Source organism: Cupressus sempervirens, chromosome 9 (genome assembly GCF_028749045.1).
Source record: "Cupressus sempervirens isolate cs-2001-9-10 chromosome 9, ASM2874904v1, whole genome shotgun sequence".
In the NCBI taxonomy this organism is placed as follows: Eukaryota; Viridiplantae; Streptophyta; class Pinopsida; order Cupressales; family Cupressaceae; genus Cupressus; species Cupressus sempervirens.
In genome coordinates, this window is record NC_143126.1 from 431,690,090 (window position 1) to 431,704,398 (window position 14,309).

Sequence of the window (14,309 nt, forward strand, 5' to 3'; positions counted from 1 at the left end):
TGGGTAAAAAGTGAAATAAAGTACCCTATAACCCCTTTTGACCCATTTGATCTCATAATGTGTGTTTTAAGGAGCATAATGAGCCCTTTGCACATATTTATAAGGGTTTGAATGGGTCAAAATGGGTCATATGGTATCCTATGATCCCTTTTGACCCATTTAATCACAAATGTGTGCCTTAGAGGACCTCTTAGCACATATAATATGATTAAATGGCTTAAAAGGGATCATAGGATACCCTATGACCCATTTTAACACATTTGATCACATAACACGTGTCTTAAGGGGTCTACGAATCCACTAGCACACATAATTATTTTAATGGGTTAAAAGGGGTCATAGGGGTACTTCTTTTTATGCATCTAATCACACAATGTATATCTTAAGGGGTCCTCAAGCCCCTTAGCACACATATAATAGATCCAGTGGATCAAAATAAGTTATAGGGAACCCTATGACCCCTTTTGACCCACGTTATTGCATAATATTTTCTGAAAGGGTATACAGGCCCCTTAGCACACATATAATGGTTTGATTGGGTCATAGGGTACCATACGACCCCTTTTGACCCATTTAATCACATAATATGTCTTAAGTGGTCTGAGAACCCTTTAGCACACATATAATGGTTTGAATTCATCAAAAGGCAACATAGGGCACCCTAAGACCCCTTTTGACCCATTGGATCACATAATGTGTGTTGTAAGGGGTTAGAGGACCCCTTATCACACATAATGTGATTAAATGGGACATAATGTGTCTTAGGGTACCCTATTACAACCTTTAACCCATTTGATCACATAATGTGTGTCTTAAGGAGTCCTTAGACCCCTTTACGCACATATAGTGGATCTAATGGGTCAAAAGAGGTCATAGTGTCCCCACTTGATCGTATAATGTATGGCTTAAAGTGTCTAAGAACCCATTAGCACATGTATAATGGTTTGAATGGGTCAAAAGGAATCATGGGGTACCCTATGACCCATTTTAACCCATTCAAAACCATAATGTATGTCTTAAGGCATCCAAATACCCCTTAACACATATATAATCATTTGAATAGATTAAAAGGGGTCATAAGTTACCTTATGACCCCTTTTGACCCATTAGATCTTATAATGTCTCTTAAGTGATCTGAGGACCCCTTAGCACATATAATATGATTGAATGGGTCAAAAGGGGTCATAGTGTTTTCTATAGCCTCTTTTGATCCATATAATCATATAATGTGTTTCCTAAGACCCCTTAGCACACATAATACAATATAAATATTTTAAATGGGTCGTAGGGTACCCTATGACCCATTCAATTACATGATTTGTGTGTTAAGGGGTCCAAGGTTCCCTTTGCACACATATAATGGTTTGAATGAGTCAAATGGTGTCTTTGGATACCCTATTACACCTTTTGACCCATTCGGTCATATAATATTTATCTTAAGGGGTTTAAGGACCCCTTAGCAGTCATATAATGGTTCAAATGGGTCAAAACATCTCATAGGCTACCCTCTAACCCCTTTTGGCTTTTGATCATATAATGTGTCTTAAGGGATTTAAGGACCCTTTAGCACACATACAATGGTTCCAATAGATCAAAAGGTGTCATAGGGTACCTCTTTTGACTCATTCAAACCATTATATGTGTATAAGGAAAAGGGGGGGGAGAGAGAGAGAGAGAGAGAGAGCTCAAAATGACGTGAGTGTGCCCTAAATTTTATATTTTAGTGTATATTTCATATTTTATGTATACTTAAATACTATATTTTATGTATATGATCATAGTGCTCAAATTGAAATGAGTGTGCCCCATTTGAAAGGGTTTTCTAGTCTTTATGTATTGTTGCATGAGTACGCACTATAGTGTGTGTGTGTGTGTGTGCGCGCGTGCACGCTATTTAAACTACTATATTTTAGTAATGCACTTTATCTATAGCGTGCTAGCACTATTTTAAAACCACTATAGAGCGAGTGTATTTTTAAATGATTTGCCAAGCCCAATGCTTGGATTTTCCTTGGAGATCCAACCCAAAGGCTAGGTGGGACCAAACAAATCTGAGACATGTTTTCTAGCAAGCATATCAAAAATGGGTAACTTTTCTTTTGTGCTTTCTATTAGGTTTATTTGTGGTTGAATATCAATAAAATTAGGTTAAATGACATTGTAGCTCTGTGTGTTAGCTAGATAACCATAGAATTCATTTTTAATTTAGACTATTTTAAGCCTTTCAACTATAATTTCTTTTGAATGTATATCCATTTTTTCTCAAAAACTAACATGTAGTATTCGGGGGTTAGATTTTGGCTCATTCATTAGATTTTGAAACAAGTTAGTTTTTTAGAAACTAGACTCCATTATACACACTTTTAAAGAAAAATAATTTGATTTTTGATTAGTTCTCAATGATTTTTAGGGGGAGCACACAAATATTTCACATTTTTGGGATGTGTTCACTTACAAAATTATTTAAAAATATATACATTAAAAAATTACCCAAAAAATATGGGATAAACTACATGGTGTTAGATAACTTCTGACCAAAGTGACTAAAGAATTTCCAAAAAAAACTAGGATTTTAGGGGGATCGTACTTCGCACTATGCTATGTTTTTACTAAAAAAACAATAGCACTTTCTATGGGCCCCTTTTTTGATGGCCTTAAACTCCACCATCTAAAAAAAATAGTAGTTTAGAAACTAGATTTTGAGGACTACTGTAATATTCCCAAGATGATCTTGGTTGTAGGAAATATTAAGCTGAAGGCAATCTCTAATACAAAGAGGATCTTGAACCAAAGGGAAACGTGACCCTAAGGGGAACTCTGTCTGAGGCAGAACTCCATCCAAAGGCAAACTTTGTCCGAGGGAGAACTGAGTCCGAAGAAGAACTTGATTCGATGCAGAACTCGATCCGAAGGAGAACTCCATCTGAGGGAGAACTCTATTTGAAGGAGAACTTGGTCTGATGGAGAACTCAATCCGAAGGAGAACTCCATCTGAGGGAGAACTTTGTTCGAAGGAGAAAACGGTCTGAAGAAGAACTCCATCTGAGGGAGAACTCTGTCCAAAGGAGAAATTAGTCTGAAGGAGAACTTTTTCGAAAGGAGAACCAGGTCCAAAGGAGATCTTTGTCTAAAGGAGAACCCAGTCTGAGGGATAACTCCATATGAAGGAGAAGTCCATCCGAAGGAGAACTCAGACTGAAGGAGAGTACCCGAGGGAAGGTATCCAAGGGAGAGCACCTGAGGGAAAGTCTCAAGAGAAAAACATGAGGAAAAGTTCGAATGCCACAGTATTGTTTGAGGAATGTGCCAAATGGAGTGAGCTAGAGATGTCGAGGCGAAGATATAATTCACTAATGCACCAAATAACAATCAGACATGAAAGCGTACCCCATCACAAAGATGTAAAAATTTATTACCAAAATCCAAATATTATATTTGCAAAATAAAGATGGTGCTCCAATGTGCCAGAACTAAATCAAAGTAATACAATGGATGGAATAGGGTGAGGGTTGATACCCACCAAAACTGTAAGAGTCAAGTAGGGAAGATCTCTTGTTTCCAAAATGGCAAACAATAGAGAACTCCAATATGAACTTGCATACAATAAAATAATCCAAATTGCATACTTGAAACAACCTACAAGTTGGCTTTATAGAGAGCTTCGGGGAAACTTCCTGAAGGATTGCAAAAGGCACCGCAGGCTATCAAACTATAAAAAATAAAATAATTAGTGGGACGAAAAGAGTGAAACATCAATGTCGGCCACATTAAAAAAATTGTTATTTAATAAAATTGGAGACATGACAACTATAACTTTTGTTTTAGTCATATCTTAAAATGTTTAGTGTAACTATCTTCAAATTCTTGTTGACAAAAATTGTTGATTTCAGAAAGAAAAAGAACAAAAAAAGTGGCATCTTATACTCCCATTTTGGCACCACAACTTTGTGCACTTACCCATGTCATCCTTATAAAATATCTCCAGCACATAAAATAAAAGAAATATCACATCTTGTATGGTAGGTCATGTGTGTGTATATGTAAATGTATATGTATATATGAATATGTATATCTATATCTATATACACATATAAATATACATATGCATATGTATATGCATATGTATATGTATACATATACATATGCATGTGTGTGTGTGTGTGTGTGTGTGTGTATGTGTGTAACTACAAATATGCATCATGTGTCAATGTAAGCTATCACAATAGGAGAGACAAAAAGGGAAAGAGCATTGCATCAACAAACTTTAGTTTATACAGATAGACAAAATAAAAAGAACAAATGATTTCTAGATGAAAAATAAACAAGAAACATAAGAACAAGAAAGAAACACTTAAGGCCAACACTCCTTTCACTTCAACATATTCCTAGAAACTCAATTAAATCATCTTCTTTTGAGAAAGGCTAAAAATATTGAAGAATTATCTATTTCCTCTATCCTTGACTCTCCACTTTGACAATGGTCATAAAGTATGCACCTCAAGGCCAACACTCCTTTCACTTCAACATATTCCTAGAAACTCAATTAAAGCATCTTCTTTTGAGAAAGGCTAAAAATATTAAAGAATTACCTATGTCCTCTATCCTTGACTCTCCACTTTGACAATGGTCCTAAAGTATGCACCTCAAACTTGCAACACTTCTTTTTCTCACTTGAACCTCCACTCGAAAATCCATCTAGTCTAAATCTTCAAGCATTGGTTCACATTATAAGAATGTGAATGTGAATGTGTGTGTGTGTGTGTGTGTGTGCACGTGTGTGTGCGCGTGTGTTGAGAGAACCATGTTATTTGTGGCAAACTTTCATATCAATTGTTTAATGGTGTTGGGTCTTAAGCCAATTGAATATCTTATGTTTCATCATTTAATCAACTTCAAAAATAATTCAACAATGCAATCAGCTTCAAAAAATAACTTTAATATGGTCGAAGTAATTAGACTCTTTATAGGTTCACACATTTACTGACATTTTTTCTTCACAATTGTAGTTAAATCTAGTATCAAATAATTAACATTGTCAAATTCTCAATTCTTCAAATAATATCTCAAAGAAAATAAGAGCTCTTCTAAACCATCTTCCTTTATTGTAAAGTCATATCTTCTTGCTCAAAGCAAATAGTTTAATTCTCACTTTATTTTATGGTAACTTAAAAGACTCTACCTAACTTGGAAAAAAACAAAAATAATTTCTTCTAACATGGAAGATTATTTTTATCCATATAAAATACGTAAAGATGATGGACAAAGGCTATCACTTTCACTTGATTTATTAATTAAGGAAAATAGGCAATGTTGTGAGAAAAAAAAATATCATCATCTTTTTTCCCACAAATGTTCCTCATGTGTTCTCATCTCTTCATCTCCACTTAATTCCTTGATTGTTCTCTTAATATGTATTTTCTTTTAAAACACAAACTAAGTCCATTTTGAGTATTATTATGTTTGGGAGTTCCCATCGAACTTATCTCAAAGATGTTAAAGTTTACTTGAAATCCTTTTATAATCTAGCATAAGAGCTACCAAGAGATGCATCAATAATATATCTCCAAACAATGTTGAGCATCATGGTTGCTTGACAAAAGGATAGAGCAAAATTTATTTTATTGTTCGCAAGTACCTCAAAGGAAAACTCTCTAAGATAGGGAGGCACCTTGAAAAGATCGATTATGACATTTCTTTAACCATGCCCTCAATAAAGTATGTTATATTGTGTTTCTCAAATTACATCTGCAATTTTTTTCTTTATCAAGCAAGATTTGGGACCATTTCCTTAATGGAGTTTTTCTTGATTTTCCAATTGTGATTGTCATCTTCTAGCTTAGTTTTGTGCAAGCTTCTTCAAGCCCGTCACTTTCACAAGTTTGATCACAATGATAATCTTTGAGGGAAATAATGATGAAGAAACTCATGAGAATGTGTCAATAGCCTTAAAAATTTACCAATTCTTAAAACAAGATACTTGAATCTTGTAGCAAACTCCCTCCCAAGCTCATCGTCATCCTTTGTTGAATATAACAAGAAGATAAAATCATTCTATTGATACTTCAACTAGACCTCATACAAATTGTCTAACATCTTTAAGTGAAACCCTTATAGTGCATCAAGTTTATATAAATGTTAAGATGTGTTCATCTAATTGTTATAAATTATCACACCATGAAATTTCAATAAAAATTGAGAATCTCATTGAACATCATAATGTACTAGAAGTGCTAAGAGATGGAAAACAAATCAGCACAACAACACAAGTAGTAGTGAATTGTTATCATTAATATTGTTACTTGAGATGGTTCTTTGATTTGATCTTTGATTTATTTTCATATATATTAGTAAACTTGTAAAAATCTTTTCAAAAGAGAAAAGAAGAAAACTCACCAACAAAAAGGAACTATACAAACAGACACTTGAGCAATTAAGAGTAAGAGGAAATAAACTATAGTATGAATCCAACAGTCAGTAACCATTACAGCATCTTTTCTAGCTTGGGAAGAATCAATCGTTACATTATATTTCCTGTCTTTTGGAAAGTGGCAATGGAACATACATTGTAGGAATAAATCTAGGTAGATGATACCAAACAATATTTCTTAAATAATATACTGAAAGATTTGATAAATTGAAGGATCTCAGTGAATCCTCATACATGACATATGTAAATACCATATCCCACTCATCATATGCCACAGCATGCAAAAGAGATAAGAAAACCCTAGTTCAAAAGTCAAGTTCCATTTGCATTAACCATAATCATGATTAACAAATTCGTTAATCATAACAAAGTACATAATTGCATTATCTAAGATGTTGATCTACATGTCATACATCCATCAAAAATTCTTATTAACAATTAAAATGAGATCATTAAGATACATTATCCATTATATAATTACATCAAAATGATCGTCCAAAGATGATTATACAATCTAATACGAAGAGATATACATAAAACTTTGACATGTGTCCATCTCTGTGACTCGGTCTCCAAAGCCATCGGACATTGTCCATCTGCTATCTAAGACAAGAGTGTGGCCCAAGTGTTTTTACCATGCCAACCACGGATTTTTTACTCCCTCGGGGTTCTTCCTAACATGAAAAACACCCCAACCCTAGCATGAGAAGCAGAGCTTCTCGGAACAAGATGAGTCAAATGGATTTGGTGCAACCATGAACATACTACATGCAACCATGTGCCTAGTAGCCTAATCACATAATGTGGCAAGGAAAAGAAAAGAACACTACACATCTACTCATATGCAGTGAAAGAAAAACTATAATAGATCTACCCACATGTACATTTCTTTTAATTAAAGCATATCTACTCATATGCAAGATAAAAACAAGCATAGTCACACACATATGTTTCATGTAAAAAACAACATACTTAAATGCAATAGATAAATGGCTTGGCCAAGCACCAAATTTGTCAGCATTACTGAAAAGAGAGACAAAATGTAATGAATGCTACTCTTCAAAATCTAACAGGTTGAGAGAAGCAAAAACATAATGCATCCATCCTTGCCCTCTCTTATGCCATATTACACCCATACCATAAAGAAATAAGACAACACTACTCAGGACAACATACAATCATTTCATATTTCCATATTAACACAATGAATGCACTCAACTACATTCATCTGAACCATATCTTTTATGAATACAGTAATCTCATATGTTTAACAAAATTTCAGTGTGCTGTCCCCACGTAAATATATCTAAGACATGTTTATATGAACATATAAAGATTCACCTTAACTCAAAGAGTAGCTTAGGTTCAGAATTTATCCAATTTCTATCTTTGCATAGTCATGAACTTGGACAAAAGAAACCATAAAACTACATAAATTATCATACTGCATTCATTTCAGATCACAATGAACCGTAAATTTCAATATACATTGTAACATAATTACACATTAAAGAAACCATAAAACTACATAAATTATCTTACTGCATTCATTTCAGATCACAATGAACCGTAAATTTCAATATACATTGTAACGTAATTACACATCTGATCATGGTGCCCTATCATAGACATCACCATAAGTTGTTACTATTAAAGTATTCAATATCATGAAGCAAATTTTGGTACATGTTAGCACAAGAAGGATTTTAGGGAACGAAAAATTCTTCAGGATACACACTTAGAAATGGTAACACTCTTTGTTTAAGATATTGATCTGCAAGTTAGAAAACCCCCATGTATTTCTATCATCTCACATGTTATACAGCACCATGTTATCTCGGATCGTTCTAAACAACAGAGGGAAATTTTATACAGCACCATGATTACACAACAATAAGATAAAACATCCTCATCATTGAATGCTACTTAATCCAAGCAATATTTCGTTAAGAAAATCATGGCTTCTATGAATTGGTAAAACAACAAGTTCTATTACAGACTAGTATTCATGGCCTTGCAGTATCATAGTTCAGGGCATTCGGGCAGTATCTCAACCACAAAGTTCCAATTTCATGATCATCATAATAAGTTTTTGATTCGAATGGAGACCAGGTAAAAAGTGTTTCAAACATTACTGCATAACCCTTCATTTCGAATACATCTATCAATGAAAAAAGATAAGACTATTAATTAAATCGTTGAATCCACGTGTCACTTTAGTTTTTCCATTTTTTTCGGGTTGAGAAAAAATGGGTTGTGACAGCATAAGAGTAATTAACAATAACAAAATGAAGTGTAATCTATCAACACATAATGACGAAGCAAAACTTATGAATAAGGTGTGATCCCAACCATACATTGCAGAGATCATTATAAATAATAATATTCCAAATTAACATCCAAATACCAAAGAATGTCAACATACTGCCAGCTGAAATTGGTATCAACAGTGCAACCATTTTTATGACTTCTCCGTTCGATTGGTTGGCAATACTTTCTGGTTGATGTCAATTTCCTTTGAATCTATCTTCCCATGGGCAAATGCCTCTAAGTTCAATGCACTTTCTCTTATCTCGGCTTTACAGCTCTTGATTTTGATCCCTTTCTCCTTTACGTATGCTTCCCCAACTTTTTTGGAGCTATGGCTTTTGTTGAAATCAATGGATCATGATCAGAGCAGTTTGTATTCACTACATTATATGTTGGGAGATGATACCCTTTCCCCAAGTTGTGTGGCACTATTTTCCCCAACAATGAGGAATTATCAAACATTCAATTTGTTCATGATACAGCCTATTTGGACTTAATGAAGATAATATGCCCTATTTCATGAGGAAAGTTGACCTCTTTTGTGTTGTCTCAGGTAGTAAAGTCTCCTTGGTTAAATTCATATGTTGGATTGTGAGGAAGCCCCTTTGAAGTAGGGAGGTTCCAATCATATTACCAGAAAGATATCTTGGTATACCCTTTTTTGTTAACCCAACTCTTAGAGATATGTGGGAATAGTTTAAAGCTGAGATTGAGAAAACGTTCAGTAAGTGGAACAATTACTATCTTTCACTGGCTAGAAGCATTCCAGTTTGTAAGAAAATGCTCTCATCCTATTCTATTTATTACTCTTTTGCTTGGCTTTTTAACCATGGACAAATTAATTATATTCCAAAGATTATTAGCGACTTTCTTTAGTCTGATGGAAAAGGCACTAAGAAAAAACATGCAATTTGTTGGGAATGGTGTACGAAGAGCAAAGAGTTGGGGCTTGGATTTAAAGATTTGAAATCTCAAGGTATTGCTCTTTTTGTTAAATGGATTGCCAAAGCTACTCAGGGAGATGAACCTTGGAAGGTGTTGATTAGAAACAACATTAAGCGAGTAGTACCCTCTCAAAAAAGATGTTGGTTTGACCTTCATATTAATGACTTGTTAACCCTCAGTAAAGAGGTTAAAGTAGAAGGTTCAAATGTGTTCAAGTCCATTTAGAAGCTCTTGGGGATTGTGAAGCACTTTGTGCGAGGGAGTGAGCTTTGGAACAAAATAATATGATTTAAAACCCCTTGCCTTATTACAAGGATGCTCTACCAAGAATTGAGCTGCAAAAGGTATCAATTAAACATTGAGCTCATTGGATGGGAAGAGTTGGCCATGAGGTTTGATATTCCTATGTGGAGGACCTACATTGTTTTGAGAGATGCTTGCTCTTTCCTTCACCTTCCTAAACCCTGTTGCATCCCTTTGACTGTCTTGCTCTCCATTAGTGGCCTGACAAATCTCCCTTAATTTTGGTGAAGGCTATGTCTATCTACTCTCTACTCAAACATGAATTTAACATCCTAGATCACCTCAATTATAGGTCAAATATTAATTTGGATCATTAATACTGGAGAAAACACCTATTTAATTTGTGGCATAGACCCATTGAGCCCAAAATTGCTTGTTTTTAATAGTCTTCAAACTACCTTTAAGAAGCCCAATGGAGAACCTAACATGTATTCTATTTGTAGATGATGTGACTCTCTTCATCATGTTTTCTTTGAATGCATATTTTCCAAAAAGGTTCGGACTACTTTTGGCTTGATTTTAAACAGCAACTTCTCTCTTGAGCATATGATCGCTGGAACTATTTCGAGTGGCAACAAATTCTCTATTGCTTTGGAATGTCTGAAAATTAATGAATGGTGATGTTTCCAATAAGAAGACTAAATATCTTATTGATTTTCTATGGAGCTGATATCCTCTAGCATTACCTTGCAGGTCAATACTATTTTCAATCTGAAAGAGCAAAAGTTTCTTGAATTGCTAAGTAAAGGAAAGGCAGAGGTTTACAGGCAAGCTGTTGCACAATGCACATGGCTACACTATTGTTCATTCAATAGTTAAAGAGTGAGGGAAGTGGAGAGTGGCAGCAGTATTGGTATGCAGGACTTAACTGAGATTGGTAGGACCTGCGGAAATATAAAAATGGGAATAGGAAATACTTATTCTTGAATAAAAAATGGGGTTATGTAGTCCTATTCTTGTTTGGTTCACCCAGAATTTGATGTGGAATTCACGGACTCAAAAATTTATGTTTTCTAAAATTAAAAAAATTGGAATAGGAATACGTATTCCTATTCCACCTATTAGGTGGAATAGCAAATACTCATTTTTGAGCTAAAATTGGAATACGTATTTCAATTTTATTTCTATTCCAATTCCGATTTGGTGCATCCAAACAGAAAATTCAAAATTTCAAGAATATGCATATGCCTATTCTACTTGTATTCCCCTTGCCAAACAGGCCTAAGAGGGCAGAAACTGACGAAAATGGACTTGTCAATGCCCTATACAACTGTTAGTTCCATTTCATAAATTACAAATGATTTATTTACAACTTATAAAACAATAGATATTCTATCAAATTTGTATTCCTAGTCGTACTGCAAATGTGTAATACTTACAGAATCCATACTGTATATCTAACCCAAGAAAATACTTTGAAAAAATAACATGTAAAGACTAAAAATAGATATTCTATCAAATTTGTATTCCTAGTCATACTGCAAATGTGCAATACTTAAAGAATCCACAGTATATATCTGACCCAAGAAAATACTTTTAAAACAAGCATTGAATTAATTCAAATATATTGCACACGGCCATAATCAAAATGTCAACAAATACCATGTAAAGACTAAAAATAGATATTCTATCAAATTTGTATGCCTAGTCGTACTGCAAATTTGCAATACTTACAAAATCCACAGTATATATCTGACCCAAGAAAATACTTTTAAAACAAACATTGAATTAATTCAAATATAATGCACACGGCCATCATCAAAATGTCAATAAATATTAAATACCATGTAAAAGACTAAAAATAGATATTCTATCAAATTTGTATTCCTAATCGTACTACAAATGTGTAATACTTAGAGAATCCATAGTATATATCTGACCCAAGAAAATACTTTTAAAACAAATATAATGCACACTGCCATCATCAAATTGTCAACAAATACCATGTAAAGACTAATACATAGGACATATCTGACCGTATTCCTAGTCATACTGCAAATGTATAATCCTTACAGAATCCATAGTATATATCTGACTCAAGAAAATACTTTTAAAACAAATATAATGCACACAGCCATCATCAAATTGTCAACAAATACCATGTAAAAACAAATATATTGCACACGGCCATCATCAAATTGTCAACAAATGTAATACAGCCATCATCAAATTGTCAACAAATACCATGTAAAAACAAATATATTGCACACGGCCATCATCTAATTGTCAACAAATGTAATACAGCCATCATCAAATTGTCAACAAATACCATGTAAAAACAAATATATTGCACACGGCCATCATCTAATTGTCAACAAATACCATGTAAAAACAAATATAATGCACACGGCCATCATCAAATTGTCAACAAAACAAATACCATGCACACCGCCGTCATCAAATTGTCAACAAATACCATGTAAAGACGTCATCAAATTGTCAACAAATACTAATATAGAGCTCGTAAAACTACAACACTGGAAGTAGTAAACGCCGTCTGTGGGAATCGAACCCACGACCACGTGGTTAAAAGCCACGCGCTCTACCAGCTGAGCTAAGACGGCTACGAGTTTATGTTTCAAGTTTCAATCTTCGGATTGGTCAAGTTTCCGGTTCCTTCAGAATTCTGCACTCATTTGCATCTGATTCAAAAGCAAAATTAAATTTAAACATGAGATTCCCACAATTCTTCGTCTTGACACACTTTTGCATTTTGATGATGAAAAAACAATATTGAATTTGAAACTATATCAATATTAAATTACTACTCTATTGGAATTTGGCAGGCCAGAGACTATTACACAGATTATTATTATAATTAATTGAAATGAATGAATGTGATTTTAATGACGTTCATGAAACTAAAGCAGTCTATGGGACCAGCAGAAAGTGCTAAACAGATTCCATATTTCTTTCCATTTCCAATCTTCTGATATGGATTTTAATAAAGAAGTCCGCCGTTTGCTTGATCCTGCCAACCTCAAACAAACTATGCATGTTGACCATCTTTTGTATGAAATTATAGTATATTTAGATGTTGTCATAAGTTACACACTCGAAGAGAAAATGTCATTCTGTTTCAATAGCTCTGGTCTTACAAAACACGCATATCCTCTCCTCCCAAACCTCCTTGGGCATCTTCCATCTATCTGTCTCGCATCTGAGGTGATGGAATCCAGCCGTCAACTGAGCCAATAACAACCTTGTCTTACCTTTAATAGCCGCCCCAAGGTACGCTTTCTCACCATGATCCCCTGTTGGGTTGAATTCTTTAATGTAATAAGTCTTTTTTTCTGCCAATGTTATTATTCCACATGGCACTTTGAAACTTTTCCCTAACAAACTTTTTATGCCTGCATTATCGTTCGGGCACTCATTCACCTTGATGTTCTATTTATCCATCCATTTAATGTTTTGCTTCATCCATGTTTTCTTCCTACAGTTAAGAGCTTCTTCTTTCACAATTTTTGGCCACTGATGATCATACATGTTTTCCTTCCTTTTTAAGTAGCCAATTAACTGAATTTAACACTAAAGCCTCTAACAAAAAAGTGTCGGCTTCTGATAAAAGAATTTCATAAGGAACGGAGGATTTGACTTTGAGATTGCTTGTGATTAAGTATTTTTGAATTCTCTCTATTTGCCTGTTGCCTCCACACCTCGTAGCCATAAAGAACCACTAGTGTGACCAACAAACCAAAAAGAGTTTTCTTAGTTTTCTAATCCCATAGTTCTGTTGTCCTACATCTATTCTGAAGCAAAAATGAAGCTTTCCAACCCCCTTGAATCCTTTTCGCTCTACATGTCTCCCAATTGAGTTTATGATGAAAGTCAATCCCAAGGTACTTGTATTCTTTCAATATTTCCAATGGGCTACCTTCGAAAAGGAATGCAGTATTATCTTCTTTTCTCTTTAGAGAGAAAATTATGACTTTGGTTTTGGAGATATTCACTTGCATCCCAACTTCCTTGGTAAAAATTTTCTAAAGTCCCTAAATGACCTTTTAATCCTTAAGCCAATTTGGCTATCAAAATAAGGTCATCATCGTACAAAAGAAGCTTCACCACATACCCTACCAGTTGAACACCCTCCCCACTCTGTGTTTTTTAACCAATTTTCTAGTTTATCGATGTATAGCCTGAACAAAGTAGGGGATAAAGGTCATCCTTGTTTAACACCAATGTCGCTCCCAAAACATTTGAAAATACCATCACTAGTTCTGATTTTGGCTCTGACTTTGTCATATACTCTATGCACTGCTACTTTATATTCATCTGGGATGCCTAATTCTTTCATTGTGTTCCATGGCTTGTCTCTAGGTAC

At 34.4% G+C, this 14,309-nt stretch overlaps 1 non-coding gene across 1 annotated transcript; it reads right to left on the bottom strand.

The window, feature by feature from the left end:
* Window positions 1–12,476: 12,476 nt before the first annotated feature.
* TRNAK-UUU (transfer RNA lysine (anticodon UUU)) lies at window positions 12,477–12,549 on the bottom strand. Its single transcript has one exon. It is a non-coding gene; the product is annotated as a tRNA-Lys (tRNA).
* Between the last annotated feature and the right edge of the window lie 1,760 nt (window positions 12,550–14,309).